The sequence below is a fragment of the Coturnix japonica genome, chromosome 15 (assembly GCF_054131305.1).
Source record: "Coturnix japonica strain WE chromosome 15, WE-NBRP24, whole genome shotgun sequence".
Taxonomy (NCBI): Eukaryota; Metazoa; Chordata; class Aves; order Galliformes; family Phasianidae; genus Coturnix; species Coturnix japonica.
The window spans coordinates 12780158-12796655 of NC_140677.1; the positions used below are offsets into that span (position 1 = coordinate 12780158).

At 44.5% G+C, this 16498-nt stretch overlaps 1 protein-coding gene across 7 annotated transcripts in view; it reads left to right on the plus strand.

Annotated features, from left to right (window-relative positions):
* Positions 1-16498, plus strand: part of FGD3 (FYVE, RhoGEF and PH domain containing 3) — a 92319-nt gene that overhangs the window by 17121 nt on the left and 58700 nt on the right. Inside the window, exon 1 of one of the 7 annotated variants that reach the window (XM_015874822.3) lies at positions 2349-2535. The exons of 3 other annotated variants lie outside the window; for them this stretch is intronic. The gene's annotated coding sequence lies outside the window, so the exon portion shown is untranslated. Of the gene's footprint in view, positions 1-2348; positions 2536-16074; positions 16496-16498 lie in introns of those variants that run through there. 3 more of the 7 variants (XM_015874823.3, XM_085516490.1, XM_085516492.1) reach the window with 3 other exon arrangements.

Consider the following 16498-nt stretch of genomic DNA (forward strand, 5'->3'; position numbering starts at 1 on the left):
CTACATCTCCCAGGGAACAACACGATAGGTCACGGGACCTGGACTCTATATTAACTCTGTCGCAGAACAGACTGACGTCTTTCGAGTTCTGGCGTTCAGGGGAGTGTGTGGGAGCCTTCAGCCGTTCGCCTAGATTCACAGTAGGCCTCTCGGTTACGGGACTCATTCTCTCTCCTATTTTGCTTGATTCGTTAGCTCAATTTCAATTATATTGTATTATATTGTGTTATCCTGTATTTTCGATATAGTATTTAGTAAATAAGTGTGCCTCCTTAGATCGTTGCCGCTGTTTTCTTTTCCTAATTAATTTTTTCCTTTCGGCCTAGGGCCCCTCCGGGGCCTACGGCCCCCTGTCATGGACGCAGGTGGATTTTTAGTTCAAACCGTGACAACGCCCTTAGCTGACACACTGCGTATGAATTTGCCCCCATTCCCTGCACCCTGCTGGCCTTTTTGAATGGTATGTAGATCCAGATTCCTGATTTCAACTTGCTGGTGTTGCTGATGTGATTAAACTGCAGCGTCTGAATTTTTCTCTTTCAATCTCGATAAACCTATTCTTAAGAACCTCGAGCTGGACCTCACAATGGCAGGATTTGAGTGAGTTTGTTTAAGCGAAAAACCAACAAAAACTGGAAGTCTGCAATTTTTCTGTATTGTTATTTTTTCGTTTATTTAATGGCAGTCTTGATAATGTCTGATTTATGGGGGGTTTGTAGCGCAGACATTGCTGTGGATTTCTGCAAGCAGAGTTTTCGAGGGCTTAGAAGTGTTTGTAGCAGTTAGATAATGACAGCGATTGATGCTTAGCCCTGGCTGAAGTGCCCAGCACATGATGTGGGGATGCTGAGGTACGTGTCCTGCTTGGAGCTGGGATAGTGGGACTGTGCTGCTGTTTGCCATTCCAGCACACCCATTAAATCTGTTCTCCAGGTAGCCCAGATTCAAGGGCTAAAATCAAGTTCAGTATGTTTTCAGGTTTTGTTGACTTTGAAATAAATCTCTTAGTTTTCTCTTAATTTATTTAATTGCGGCATCGTCCCTTCTTGAGAGCTGCCATGACAATGACTTCCTTCCAGGTTGAGGATGTTTCTGCAGTACTGGCAGATCTGATCCAAACATTTGGTGCAATCCAGCAGACCCGTGCTCCATCCAGCAGACCTGTTTCCGAATCCTTTCAAGGCACAGTAACTCATCCAGAACATTAATGCAAACACTTTCACTTTCTTCCTGCCCTCATATGCTGTTAGACTGCTCATCTAAGAATAACCAGTTGTGTTGAAATCTGAACAACTGCTTCCTTTTGCACGCCTTCAAGTTAAGGGGTTCTCCTTTGAGAAGTGAATGTGGAGGTGCTTGGGGCCTGGCTGTTTTGGGGCCGAATGCACAGAGCGTGCTGGAGCATGGTCAGGGTAGCTGAGGGTCTGCTGCATCTCTTGCCCATAGTTATGTTGAGGGCTGTTACTGGGTTGGTTGGTTTTCTTGCTTTTAGGAGGCCTTTGAAAATAGCATCATCTGTTGTAGCTATAATGGAGTTCATGGTGTGCATGTTGCCAGAACCTTGGATGTATTTGTCATGAGAAAACAAATACTATCCCCTGAATTCAGGTTAGCTAACCCACTATTAAGTGAGAATGTGTGGTTGTCTGTAGGCTGGGGCATGCCGTGGTCACATCTCATCTAGCCAGGAATATTGAGAATTGTGAAACACTGTGATTTCTGCACCATCATCTTTAACTTCATGGGTTTTAGGATGACACCATCAAAAACAAGCACAAGCTTCCTAATATTGTTGTCAGCTTAGTCAGTACTCAGCAGAGCGTAAAATACATACCACAGTGTTGTCAGGAAATACAGATTCTATGAGTTCACGGAGGTTCCTTATACTCCCTTGCAGTTACATCCAGTTTTACAAGAATATTGTTATTCATTTTGCTGGAGTTGGGGTCATAAGTGTGCACAGAGATCTGTAGCAGCTGTGCAAGGAGCCAAGAGTAGAGATCCCTGGAAGTCGTGTCACCAGTTTCCCTCCTTTGTAGCCAGATGTTGGGTAATCCTTAAATCATTTAGAACTTCTTTGAAGACGCAGATAGTGAAGTAACATCTTGTTTAACATGCAGGGCACTTAACAGTTAATTTTTTTCCCCTCGAAATGTCAATATCATTAGATAAAAACCAGGCTATTCTGGGTTGTTATTCTACTGTCTTTTCCATGCTCTAATTATGAGCTTGATAGGGGTTTTATCATCTAGGTGGTATGATGGACTTTGGTCGGTAACAGCAGGAAATGAGAGGGACACGCTCTTGCTCTGTGCTACACCCCTCAGCTCCACTGGGAAAATAAATGCAGGAACAAAACTGGCTGGTTTTTTTTCCTCTGTGTTGGATGGGTTAGAGTTGACTGCAGTGGGAACTGGAGGCTCCTCTCGCAATTCTGCTTATGAAGAACGTGGGTTCCTCTGGAGAGACTTTGAACTTGGGAGGTTTTGTTTCATACGAAACCACACAGAAGATGGGGGAAAGTGCAGCAGTCAGGTATCTCATTCTTGTGAATATATTGTGGTTTGTGATTAGCAGCTTGTGTATGTCCTTATGGGGGTAGTGGGAGAAGTAAGGTGCTGGATCCTGAAAAATAGGAAGGTGTAGATCCTGTCAAAGTAAGGAGCTTTGCAACGATCTTATTTTAAATGGGGAAATGAAAGATCCCATTTGTTGGGATCTTGCGGGGAGTCAGCGTGGTAACACGGGCTGCCTTGGAATTGCATGGCAGCAAACTGAGTCTAACAGAGGAATAACCTTTTAAGCTGTAGTTCTGCTGCTGATTGCCAATGCGCTGCTGGTGCATAGCAAGAAACTCCTAATTGCTAGTTTTGTTAGGAATGGGGTTTTTTTTGTCAGTTTTTCTTTCTTCTTATTCACTCCCCCTCCCCCTTCTCACATTGCAAGTCTGAGTTACTACCGTGTTGGCAGACAGTGTACTTGGCACTAAGAATAAAGGCAGCTCTAGAAAGATTATTTAAGGAATCCGTAAGATGTATGTCAGAAGATGTGTTGAGCTGGAGCTGGTGCTTGGTGGAGTTCCGTCTGCTCCTGCTGAATAAACCGGCGTTTGGTTGAGTCCTCAGAAGACCACAGATCTCTTCTGCTGGAAAAAGTGGGTGTTGTAGGAAACTCTAGATACAGCCATGCTAATTCTCATAAATCTCTCAGCTTCTTTCCATGCCCCTAAACATAGGGTTTGCAATCCCTAATGGGGTATGAAGACACCGCATTGAAGTGGCTTTACTTGGCACAGGATTAAGACATTCTGGGGCCTTGAGCCGTAACACGACTTGGTGCTGGCACCGGCACTGCATGCAGCTTGCAGCAGAGGGCTCCTCTTATCATGTGAGTAGAGCTGGGAGCTTTTTATCCTGCTAGAATAATGGCAGGGCCTTGTCTTCTCCTCAGAGCAAGAGTGGGACGCGCATGGAGCAGCACAGTGATTAATACCTGCCTTTTTGATCTTTTTTTGGGGATAAGAAATACATTTTCCTTTACAGTTGGGCCACAGGTGATGAGGTTACTGAGAGATATGGGACTGATCCTGTGATTCTGGATTTTTTTTGCCATTAGGTAGATTACGTTTTGCATTTATCACTTTACAGTATTTAATTGAGAGAACCAGAAACTCGCCCTAAGTACTGACTTAGACTGTATAACTCAAACAACAGAAGCTTTAGATGTCAGTGTACAGTGCTTGCGCTTAATCTGGCTGTGGATCAGCTACCTTTGAATTGAGCCTTAAGGTAATGCTTTTTGGGCTTTGTCAGCTCAGTTGGACTTCTGACAGCTATTGAGAAAGTCAGAGAAGAGGATTGGCTTTGTTTCCTCTGATCTGTTGAAGCTTTTTGTCTCTCATTTACCTCATCTGGGGCAGCTGAGGACTTTATTTAGAGTCTGTAGAGGAGAATTGGGTAACTTGGACTGCCTGGAAAACACTGCTGGATGTGGGTTTTGTTTTAAGGATACCCAAAAGTTTGGGCTGGGACTAGATTAGCTTGTTACTGATAAGACGGCTGCTTGCCCGAGGAACAGAATTTATTATGTTCTGGATAATCCTTAAGGTTTGAAACAAGCAGTCTCCCTTGCAGCCAGGTGGGTCCACTCTCAGGTGAGGTCTGTCAGCAGCAGCTGTGCCTTGGGGTGCTGAGGGAGCAGTGTCCACAAACATTCTTCCAGTGGTGGCTGCCCATCAGACACCTGGTGAGATGCTTCCTTCCTTTTTCACACAGAGTTTAGACTTTGCTTAACATGCTTCAGTTATTGCTTTCCCTCTGCCCCAGGTCTGGGGGAAGACTGAAAGATGTTCCCTTGGCGTTACCTGTTTTTCTGTATGGATGAAGGCATAGGATAGTGAGGTGAAACTCTGGCTGTGCTTGAGGACAGATTGCAGTCTGCAGAGCCATGTGGCCAGCCAGAGGCTCTCATGCAAGATGGGCTCTGTCAGTGCTCATCCAGCTCGCCTCTGATTTATGTTTGAACTGATCTGAGGCTCACTTCTTCAGTGCTTGGTGAACAAGCTCGTTTGCTCCCTGGTGAGCAGACATTGCAATGGCCCCAAACCATGCAACAGCTGCAGTGCTTTTGGCAGCCAGGGGCTCCCGCAGCAGGTGATGAGGTTGTTGGAAAGGCTGCCTGAAGATACACCTGCTTGCTGTACTTTGTGACTTCATTTATACTCTTCTTTTTCCTGGAAATCAGGATGTTTCCCAAAGCTGTCTGCCCCATGGTTTGCTTATCAAGGTTACCAGTTGTGTAATAACGTATTTCACAATTGGTGCCTGTAAAGCATTCATGTTGGGGCAGGAGGGATGAAGTTGCTTGTAGAGTCAAAGCATTAACTCTGTGACCGGAGTTAATCTTTTGGCAGTGATCCTGGCAATGGCTATTGTGTTTTGTTTGGTTTTTCCCTTTAGCTTCCTTTGCAGTTTGTTGCAGTCTTTCTGCTCTTTCTTGCTCTCTTACCCATACTTCTTACCCATAAGAAAGGAGACATACGTTTTTAATTCTAATATCAAAGGTCAGTCTTGGTTATTTTTACTTCCCTTTAACATATGCTCTGAAGAAAGGTTACTTTCAGTGCAGTTCTGTGTCAATCCACCAGATGACACTTGATGCTTGGAGATGAAAAGATGATGAGTGGTCTTGTAGTAGGAATGCTGTGTTTCTTTACTGATGTGGGAAAGAATCAGAACGTTTTATTCCCAGAATGTTTTTGTATGGAAATATTGAGTGCCATGTATCAAAAATGCTGACACAGTGTATGTGTGCTCTTCCTAGTGGTCATAAAGGAAGAAAATGAGAGATTTATATGAAGGCTTTGAACAAAATTGTGAAGGGCAAAACACAACAAATCATAATCAGCTTCTAATTGCTGTGTGTGACCCTGACCTGGTCTGTTGGCACAAGGATCTTTCTGTGAGACACTTGACATTCTTGTTCCTCTTCACTTAATGCCATTGATGGGGATCGAAGGAGGCACAGTGGCTCCTTCTGTGCATGGAAGTTTCACTAGGGGCACTTTCCCCTACTCTGACACATGGCTGTGTATTCTGTGCTCCTCACAGTGTTTGGTGATTGTGCTGGATTCTGTGCTGTTTTGCTCTTTGAAATTGCAGTTTCCATTGAATGGTTACAAAGTTTGAAGAACAGGAATCTATGTGGAAATTCCTCAGTGTCAAATTTGGTTCCAGTTTTTTTCATATGTTTCATTTTTTAGTTAAAGTGAATAAAAGCAAATACCTGATAAACCCTGCCTACCTTGTAAGTATTAATCTAATGTTACTTACTCGTCGTCTGGAAGCAGACTAATAAGGGGCATAATAGCTGTACATGAGAAGCAAGGAGGAATGATACTTCTTACTGAAGATTTGGGAATCATCTGCTCAGCAGATGTTTAAAGTAAGTCTTGTATAAGTTCTGCTTATAGATTTATGTGAGTGCGGCTCATGGATTTATGTTCATTCTTGATGTAATGATTGAGTTCCTCTGAAAAAAATCCCCTATCACACTGCAGTGTGTACACAGACAGGTCCACCTGTGCTTGAAATCTGTCCCACCATTAATCTTGGGAAAATCGATGGGTCGTTTTCATTAGTGGACTCTTGCTCAGGAATTCAGTTCAGGCTGCGCACGCAGTTGGAAAGATCGTGTTGCTGGTCTGTTCACTGCTGCTCATTTTTAGGAGCTGCAGATTTTTGCTACGTGGCCCAACCTGTGGGCTTCCACTGCTGGCTTTTCTTTTTCTCCTTTCCCCCCTCCCCTTAAGTTGTAGAGAATGCAGAAAAGATTTGGGAAAAGAAAATGCCCTCGGATATGAAGGCAGCGTTGTGATGGGTTTCTTCTTAATCGTGGTAGAGAAAAGCAAAAAGGTTAAAAATAGAAGAGTTGTAGTGACTGTCAGCCAAGTAACGTGGCTGAACGCTTGTCCTGAAATCCTGGAATTGGGATGTGAAGCAGTGGGGCTGCACGTGGGGCTGGAAGAACCTCCTGGGAGCAGAGCCCAGTGGCACAGCAGGGTGCCTGTCCTGGAGAGCTGCTTCTCAGGGCTGGAATCAGAGCAGTTGCAGCTGAAGCCTTTAGCTGCTCCAGGCTTCCTTTAGCACCAGGTTTGCAGTGTTCCACTATGGAGAAAATGACCAATATTTTATTTATAGTTGCAGGATTCGAGCTAACTTTTCCAAGGCTGCAATTCTACATTTTCCAGGTAGTGTATATTGGCTTTAGGTCAAGCAGTAGTTCTTATTCTGTCTTACTCAGTCAAGGGGTCAGTCTGGGATCCATTTGGAAGTGGGGCTAAGAGTGCGTCATTGGTAAAGCTTTGTGGTCTGTCTGGGGTTGGCACTGTCGGGGTGCCTGCATTCAGATGGGAGGTAGACAGGCCTACACACAGCTTGGAAAGCTCTTCAGTGGCAGGATGAACATTCAGGCTTGTGTTTGGAGGGCTGGCAAAATTGAAATTAATGATTGTTAGCTTTTGTAATTTAAATTACAGTCTTGCTTTGTCTTTTATCCTGTGTGCAGATTAAAAGCATGTCTGTCTTCTCTTTCCCTTTCACTTTCTTCACCCCAGTACCTCAGCAGTATATTAAAATGGAGAAATTCCATGTCCAATCTCAACAAAGCTAAGCTGGCATGAAATAGTTTACAGGGCATTTGTGGTATTCCCTGCTGCCTTCCCTCTTCCCTCTCCATCTGTTATCCAACCCTTTCTTTCTCACTTCACTCTTTTTTTATTCGCTTGCGTTACTTGTAGTCAACCTTTTGTTATTCTTTCCTTCAACTTTGTCTCAAAACCCCATGAAACAATTATAAGGAAAACATAAAGAGCCGGTTCTCAGACTCAAGCCTAACTTTTAAACCATGTTCAAATGAGGTTTGAAATGAGGTGATGTGAGTTTATGGATCCCCAATTAGAAGCAAAACCAGGTAAGCATGATGAATTTATTGATGATAAACCTCAGCCCTGATTAAGCATCTGTTGAAGCTCGACTTAGTAAATTACAGCAGATTACTGCTGCCTTAGCTGCAGATGCTGGGTCTTCCTGGGCACTTGAGGAGCCCACTGCACCATGTTGGTGGGAATGGTAACAGCAGTCCTGGGCTCTGTCCTGCCTGAGGCTCACTGCAAGATGAAGAAAATTCCTTCATCCTTCTTAAAATCAGACCTGAAAAGCATCCTCAAGAATCTTTTCAAGGTGCACCACGTACCACTGAGGTGGGCAAGGAGTCAGGCGTGTAACTTATTTTTCTCTTTGGTTAAAGAGGATCTGAACTGATTCTGGAGGCAACCACAAGGCTGCCAAGTTCCTAGGGCAACAAATTAATGAGCTTAATACAAACTTGACCTTACTTGTGTAGAAAATCGTGTTTTACAGGTTGGAGAAGAGTGTGGCAGGACAGCAGTCACACGGTGCTTCAGTGGATGGATTAAAACTGTTGCAAATAACCAGAGGGCATGGGTAATTTGTTAGACTCCATGGTGTACACTTTTTCTCACTGTGGGAAACGTGGGTATTTAATATTGTGCCTTTCCTTTCCTTGCTTCCAGTAGGTCCAGCTTGCTTTGTGTTTTGTTTTGTAACAAGTACAGAGTTTTCCACCTTTTCCACATAGGGGTCCTCTCTTTCCTATCCACTTAGCACTATGGAAAGATATTTCCTCGAGAAAATAGGTTTTTCCAGCCAAGAATGCATTGCCAAATGTTTGTCTAAAGCATGTCATTAGTATGGACGAAACAAATGATAACCAGCCCAAATCCAAACCTCTTGGCAGCCAGCTGGAACAAAGGACTCTTTTGACTGTCTTGTGCCAGACATTTAAACCCATGCAATAGGCTGTGCTTAGAAGAACAACATTCAAAATAGAAGCCCCGGGTGCCATAAAATAGGCAAGTTGGTTCAAGGCAAGAGGGCCCGGTAACTTTATTCCTCAAGCCAGGATGTAGTTTCATGGCTGTCTGAAAAAAACAAGAGAACAAAAGTAAATCCTGTCGCAGGAGCTCAGCTTGCTTTGGGTCCAGGGCAGCTCTGGTTGGTCTGTTTGAGCAGTGGTGCTCCTGTGAGCAGCAGTGGCTGCAGCAGTGGCTGCAGCTGGGCAGCAGCACAGAATTCAGCCTGTCACTTTGAGTTTCCTTTGTCTGGTTCCCCTGAGAAAAAACATGCTGCATCTCAGCTGGAAGGTGATTGCAATTTCTGTAATTGATCAATTATTCCATGGCAATAGAAACGTTGTGTCATAAAGTGCTCTGGGATTTGGGGGGGGGAAAAGTCTTTTGTGATAACAAGATTATCATTAAGCCTGGTTAGTTATGATTGAACACATTCCAGACTCCGAGATGAAGGCTGTAGAAAGTGCAGGCTTCTCCTGATCATCGTGGTGCAGATCTTTGTGTGAGCATTGGTTTTTGATTGATGTAATATAGAAATTACCAGGAGTGCTCAGACTATTTTTTCCCTGTGTCAGTACATCTCTAACTTCTGCCTTGGCTCAGTAAGGCACGCTGGCTTGCTATGCCAGGCAAGTGTGCTGCTGCTGGTTCCTGGCAAGGAATGTAGGTCATTTGTACCTCTTAAGCCTGGTAGAGAAATGAGCAATTGAGTGAATTGTAGCTTTTCATTTTACATGAAGTGAAAGAAAATGTGAAAGAGGGGGAAAAAATAATATTAAAAAGGCTTTGATGTGAAAGCGTACACACACAGCAAAAAAAGCTGTGAATGCAAGAGGTTTGTCATATATGAGGAGCAATGGTCCATACAAAAATTGCTAATGTAATGACAGTCTTTTTGTTGCTGTGCAACTTTCCGCAGAGCCATTTGATTAACACCATTTTAACTGTCTTTGAATCCATATGAAAACAGAGTACGTGGAGCAGGAGCTCCGTGCTTCCCTTTGGGCGTTGTGCTGAGGAAAGCAGCCCCAGCAGGAGCTCTGAAAGCAGCTCAGCACCTCGACTGCTGCTCTGGAGTTCTTTCACCTTTGCTCATGCAAAATGCATGTTACCGCACAGTGCAGCCATTGCTGAACATTGCTTTTCCTTTGGCCCAGACTGTGGTTTTTTAGCCAGTGCTTCAGAGTGAGAATTGGTCTCTCTTTGGAGCATCACGTATTTATGTGTGTGTTCCTGCATAGTATTGCTTTGATAATGTATGCATGAGCCAGGTTCTCTCTTCCATGTGTCTGTGGGTACATTTAGAATCAATTTTTAATCGAGTTGTGATTGTCAGTCAACACTTGTGCAGGACAAGGCCTTTGGATCATTAAGACTTCTAATGACAGCTGTGGAATGAGTGCTCCGGCGTAGCTTGAACAGGAAGCCAGTGCTTTGAAAGCCTTGAAGCTTTGCTTGGAAGCACCAATTTAAATCATTTAAGGGAGTGATTTCTTAGCAAATATACTTAGTGCTCAGTATAAATGAATCTGTGTGGCAGAACACTGTGTTCACTTCTTGCATGAAGTGCCTTTATGGTGCTGAGTTCTTTGCATGGTGTCGATTCTCTGTGTGCTCCTTTGTGTTTTTTTTCCCCCTGCAGAATTGCACGTTCTGCTTCCATGGGAGCATGACTAATGTACGGTTTGATTTCTGTAGCACTAGTGATGTTGTGCCAGTGTTAGAGCAGGGGATTCCCATCAAAATTTCCCTGCCTCCCGTGTGCCAGTGAGGAGTTGTGTGAATCCAAGATGTGCTTCACTTACAGACTTTGTGGGGAGGGCCGAGGCCCCCACTTACTTTCTCACCTGATAGCTGCTGCCAGAGGGTTGCTGAGCCCTGGCCAGGAGTGCCTGCTTGAGCTGAGCCTGCTGGGAAACCTTGGCAACACAGCACTTTTTTCCCTTCTTTCACTTTCAAGCATTCCCTGTTTGGACTGTGAACAAAGACTGTTTTAGTAAGTGTTTGTACAGTGCCTATCTCACTGGGCTCTGCTTTCCTTTGGGATTGTTAGGTGCTTTTGTAGTAATAATGAAATTAAAGCTGCCCACTGGTCCAACAGGCAGCTGTCAGAGTGCTTCACCCAGGGCAAGGGCTGGCGCTCCTCATTGCGGAGCTGTGCATGAGAAGGAAAAGTGGTTGAGCCTTCTTCAGCCTGTCTGTGTAACACCATGAGGACTGCCGAGCTTCACACCTGAGCAGTAACAGCTTGTACTGCCCACTGTAGGAGCAGGGTGTGAAGGTTTTGGAAGAGATTTCTCCTGTTGTGTTATTTGTGAATAACTGTTTGTTCCTATCGCTCTTAAACAGAGGATCCATGAAATTAGTTGTGAGCAATTACTGTAAGAGCAGCAAACTACCTCCTGGTAGGTTCCTAGTTATTGAAGGGAATGATGGTCAAGGTACCTAGACAGTCATTCTCATACATTGCTTGTGTATTGTGTATGAATTAAATATATACATAAACATTAAATAGAAATATACATGTATATGTGAACTTAACAAAGACTTGGCCTACCTCATTCTCTTGCTAAGCTGTTCAGTGTTATGCACCATTCAGAGCACGCAAGTGTGTTTCCTCTTGTACAAAGACTATCTTTGTGTTTTGTGTGAAGTCACGGTCTATTTAAAACTCTGTGTTTTAATAATGGGTTTCACTGGAAACTGAAGGAAATGAGTCTGTGGGTTTTTGTCCTGATAAACCCGAATTGGAAATTGGGAAGTCAACTGTGAATAAATATGTGTGTTCTGTTTTGTTGTTTCTTCTTTCCAGCTTTGTTCCTCTTTTCTGAATGTTTTACAAGTGGTTATAAAGTTCACATCACTGATTACACACGAGTTTGGGAGTTCATGGAAGAGCTACTTCTGACCACGTGTATAGAATGAGAACTGAAATAGGCACATGGGGTCTGTCGTGTTTTTCTGAAACACTCTTGTTTAACTGTACTTCAGTGTTTGTTGCTGAAGGTGGTTATTAGTACTGCCTGTAGCTACAGTTTATGTACAGTGAGATCTAAAACCTCTATCGAGTATGTGGTATAAAATGGATGTATCAGAGAGCTTTATGTAAGGACCGATGCATCCAGTTTCATTGCAGAATTGGTTTTTTGTTTGTTTGTTTATTTTTTTTTCTTATAAAACTTTCAGTAGCTGAATCAGTTGAGATGTTTAACCTTCTCTTGACACCAGTTACACCCAACAAGTGATAGAACTTTTTTTCTGCAGGATTTTAAGGGGAAGTGTCTGAAATAGGTTGCATGAATCCATATGACCGGGGCCAGTACTTTCTGTTTCGTTTGCTTAAGTCTAGGAAAGCAATGATTTGGTTTGTGGAGGTCATTTGGGTGGTTCAGTGACAATGATGTGGAATCATGGAGCCGTTTGAGTTGGAAGGGGCCCTTGAAGGCCATCTGGTCCAACCTCACTGAGCAGGGACACCTACAGTTCCAGCAGGTGCTCAGAGCGCGTGCAACCCAACCTTGGGTGTCTGCAGGGATGGGACATCTAGCTCTCATTACTGTTAGCATTCAGTAGTTTAATTTCCCTCTATAAAAAGAATATTGCACGCATAATGCACTTGCTTTCAACCTTCAAAATCTTGATTTATCCTTTAAAAAAATAAAAAGGGGTCTGTGGGAGCAACTGCTGAGATCCCATGAGATTCAGCTGGTGCACCCAAACTTCCCAGCAGGAGAACAGCAGGTGGGGAGGGATCCAGCAGTGGGTCCTGCTGCTCCCAGCCTGCATCCTGCTCCATGCTGTGCCACTCAGTCACCCCCTCCAATTCAAGGATGCTCAGCTTGAGAAATGCATCTCTTAGGCAGAAACGTAACCTGCTGTGTTCTCACAGGGCTGTATTTGGCAGCACAGCTGACTGACAGCAATGTTAGTTCTATCATCTCAAAATGTGTTTAGTTATCAAAAATTTAGCTTGCAAATCAACACTGAGGCGACCCATTGCTGCCAGAGAAACTTCAGGTTGCAAATGTCACGCTTTAGAGTTGGACATGCAACTCTAATAATTGCAGATTCAAGGGGTAAAAATGATGGTGTTTGATGAAGATGTTTTGATTAATATTTTAAAGCAGCCTTTGTTTCTACGCAGCATCTGAAAGCCCTACGAGCTCATACAGGGAGCTTTTCTGCTGTTATACACAAAGGAAGTGCTAGTGTTTAACAAAGACAGGTTTTTAAATGCTGGACACGTAAGGAAGGTTTTGGAAAGTCAACTTCTTAAAAGATAAATAATAAAAAAAAATGACTTCAGCCTCATTTCTGATGACCTGGACTGGGTTAGAGCGTGTGGAAAAACTGAATGGCTCATGAAAGGTATCCTGAGTTGTCTCTGCCAACACAGCCATCTTTGATCAGGAGTGAATTGCAGAAGCACACGTTACAAACTTCCAGCTGTCTCTTGAATCTGCTTTTAGGAGCTGCTGTGTCATTTGGCTCTTAGTTGTTTTATGTGGGCAGCTTTAGTGTATTCACACAGTGTGCTTGCATGGTGCTCAGATGCGAGTATGATTTTTTGCTGGTTATTTAAAAGTTATTTGTCTCTTCAAAAAAAAATGGTTCTTTAGCACAGCGTTAACTTTCTGGTTAGAAAGAGTCACGTTCTTGTTGGGTTTTTGTGACTTTTTCTGCAGTCGATACTATTAGTTGATGCAAGTGAGACTGATGCTATTAATACACAGCCAATCATAGGTCTGTATCAAATATATGGTGATGCAATTAGGCAAGATGACAGCTTTCCTTTGTTTCATTCGCAGGTGGATTACTAAATAAGTGGTGAACAAGTGTCGGGGATCTCCTTGTTCCCTCTTTTGCTGTGTACATGATATGAAGTCTCAGTTTATCCTTATCAATATCCTCTTTTTTTTTAAATTTAATTAGATATCTAATTTTTCCCCACCAGGAAGAGTTTATCAGCAATCTGAGGGCCGCCAGCAACCAAGAGATTAATTCCTCATTACTTTGACTGTGAACAATTCTCATAAAAAGCTCCAAGCAGATTACAGAGTCATAAATGGCCATTCGCTTGTCATTTCTGTTCTACTTTGTCTTTCTCAATAGAAGACTGAAGTCTGTTGATTTGATTTTTTTCCTTTTCTCAGCTTTGCACATCTGATATTGTGCCCTGTTACTAGGAGACGTGGCAGGATGTGTGTTACTTCACCGGAGCACAGTGATCCTGGCCTCTTAATCAAGGGAATGCAGGCTTGTGGGAGTCTTGCTGTTTAGCTGTTGCAGAGGCTGGAAGCAGTAATGCTTTGTTATTTGTTCAGGGAGTATTTGAAGAAACACCCTGCCCATCATTTCCAGACATACCTGTACATACGTGATTTTTATAGACATGTATAAAGGTGTATTTTCTTTGACTTAGAATGTGTGCTCCTGCAGCAGTTTCTTGGCCTTCCGCTGTGCCTCAGTTACAACCTTTGTCTCCCACTGCCAGTCTACCTTTTAACAAAAAGAATAATACATCTGAGCTACTCCTAGCCAAATTCCCCTGGGCCGGCTGAGCTTCCCCAGTATCAGCAGCAACTCTTTAATCTGGTTTCCTGAGGAAGCAAAGGAAGTAAGGCTCTGCCATTGTGCTGCCTATCCCTCACTGCTCTCAAGACTGCAGTCTCACTTCAAACCAGGTAGATGGATGAAGGAGTCAAGGGCTGCAGAATATATCTGGCTTTTTGTTTGTTTTTTTCTTCTTTTTTTTTTTACTTTAAGCTTGACCAAAACTTGCTATCCAAGTAGCCTGCTCTCCACATGGGGAGGGGACACGTGGTGAAGCCATCAGGCCATTGAATTGTGTCTGTCACTGGGCGGGGGACATAGAGTGCTGCAGTGTGCATTTTAGGAATGATATATGTATACATAGAAAAGTATTTCATCTTCATGCTGTGGAATGTTGTTAGAGAAAACGTTTTTTAATTCTCAGAAAAGAAGTTGGTCTGGCACAAGATGGATTACTGTAGTTTTGTCACCTCAATCCAAAGCTGAAATCAGTGCAGCAGCAGGAGTCAGAAGGGAGCCCAGATTAGGGAGGTTTCTCCCCACAGCAGTGGGAGAGACCACTTATACCCCAGTGCCCACATGGGACCCAGAGGAGGAGCAGGGAGATAAGAGAAGGCAGCTGCTTTGGGTGTATTGGAGCAGCTGTGGGACCAGGACCACCCCCAGCCGGGGTTTTTCTACGTGAAATCCCTGTAACTAGACTGGGCTTTTCCAGCTTCATGCACAGCTGGCTCTCTGCTTTTCTCACGGTGTGTTAACCTTGACTCAACACTGCAGCTGGCCATTCATATGGCCATCAGCCCCATTTTGTGCTTAACTTTCCCCTTTCTAAATAAGCCTGCTGGAAATGGTAAGTAAATATACCGTGGAATTTAGAGCGGATTCCCTTTAGCTGCTGTGCTGCTGTTTGCTGTGCTTACAGATCCCAAGGGGCCTGGTGTGACACAGGTGTCCTGATGCCTGTGCTGAGGCAACAGATCTGGCTGGTGTTCCATTTGACAGCTGTTATTAAAAGACCTTCAGCAATTCCTGCATGCTCAGAGGTAGTGAATGGGTACTCCTTAGCATGCAGAATTGAAATACATTACTTTAGTAGTAATTAGTGGTGAACTGATGAGAGCAAGTATTGTGTCAGTCTAGCAGATTGTGCTGCTGTCAGTATCTCTAACTTATTTTTAACTCTTAGTACATTAACCAGTGCCATAAGCCCATAGCAATTAGACTATATTAGCCAACCTTGCTGGGATTTTAGTGCCAGGCTTCAGTCTGCCTTGCGTTATTTTGGTGGATCTCTAAGAGGAGCTGTAATGACCCCGTGGGGACTAGTTGGGGTCTCACCACAGCACCAGCACGGCCCTGCGGTCACTCAGTGCTTCTTCTGTCTGCTGCCACCAGTAACAGAATCACTTGCCTGGTGTACTTCAGAATACACACGATAATGCCAGCAGTGGCACTGCTTGCTGCGCTGTAGTGATAAGCTGATGCTCCTTATCGAGCCTGCTTGTGACTGGTCATCCCTGCTACAGTCTTGGCTCTGCAACAGGTTCATCCTTGCCAGCAAATTTTGAACAGGCTGCCCAGGGAGGTTGTGGATGCCCCGTCCTTGGAGGTGTTCAAGACCAGGTTGGACGGGGCCCTGGGCAACCTGATCTAGTAAAAGTGTATGTTTGGTGGCCCTGCCAGGCAGGGGGGTTGGAACTACATGATCCTTGAGGTCCCTTCCAACCCGGGTCATTCTGTGATTCTGTGTGATTCTGTGAACAGGAACTGCCATGGGTGCAAACACCACTATGTGAATAAGTTCTTTCCCACTTCAGCTCCTCCTTGCAGGTCTGGTGGGCAACACGTGCCTCAGCCAGCGTTCCCCATCACACCCCACAAGTGCTGTGTGTAACAGGGTGCAGTTCATCCGTGGGAGATTCAGTGACAGTGGAAGAAGGCAGTGTGCTGCTGGTGGTGCTGGTGGTGTTGGTGGTGCTGGTGTTGATGGTGGTCCCCTCCCACCGGGCCCCATGCAGCCATCAGCGCGGCCTGTCAGCACTGCAGCCCCCTCCCCTCACTCCCCTCTGCCTATTACCATGGAAACCCGGGGCCGGCTTTCGGCAGCCTCCAAACTACTTTTGCTCTTTCATCATGCATGCTGGCATTGTCAAGGGCTGAGGGTATTCCTGCAGCTTTGAATGAATAAAAAAAAAAAAAGAAAAAAAAAAGCTGAATTTGGATGGGCGTTTGTTATTTGGGAGGCCCTACAGCAGGAAAGAACGGGCAACCTTCAAGTGACCTAGTGTCTGTACGGTGCCTAGTAAGGACAAACAGTCTTGCTTGATTAATTGATTAACTTGGAGGGTGGGAGCTATTGGAGCGGTCCTTCCGTGAAGTGGACGCGGTGGTTTCCTACCCAGCTCGAGGTGGCAGCGGGCAGATGGCTGGCCGGGCTGTGCGGGTGCGCCGCTGGTAAGCCTGCGAGCTGCTGAAATCGTGTTGTTTGTGGGCTCGGTAATGTCTGCTCAGGTA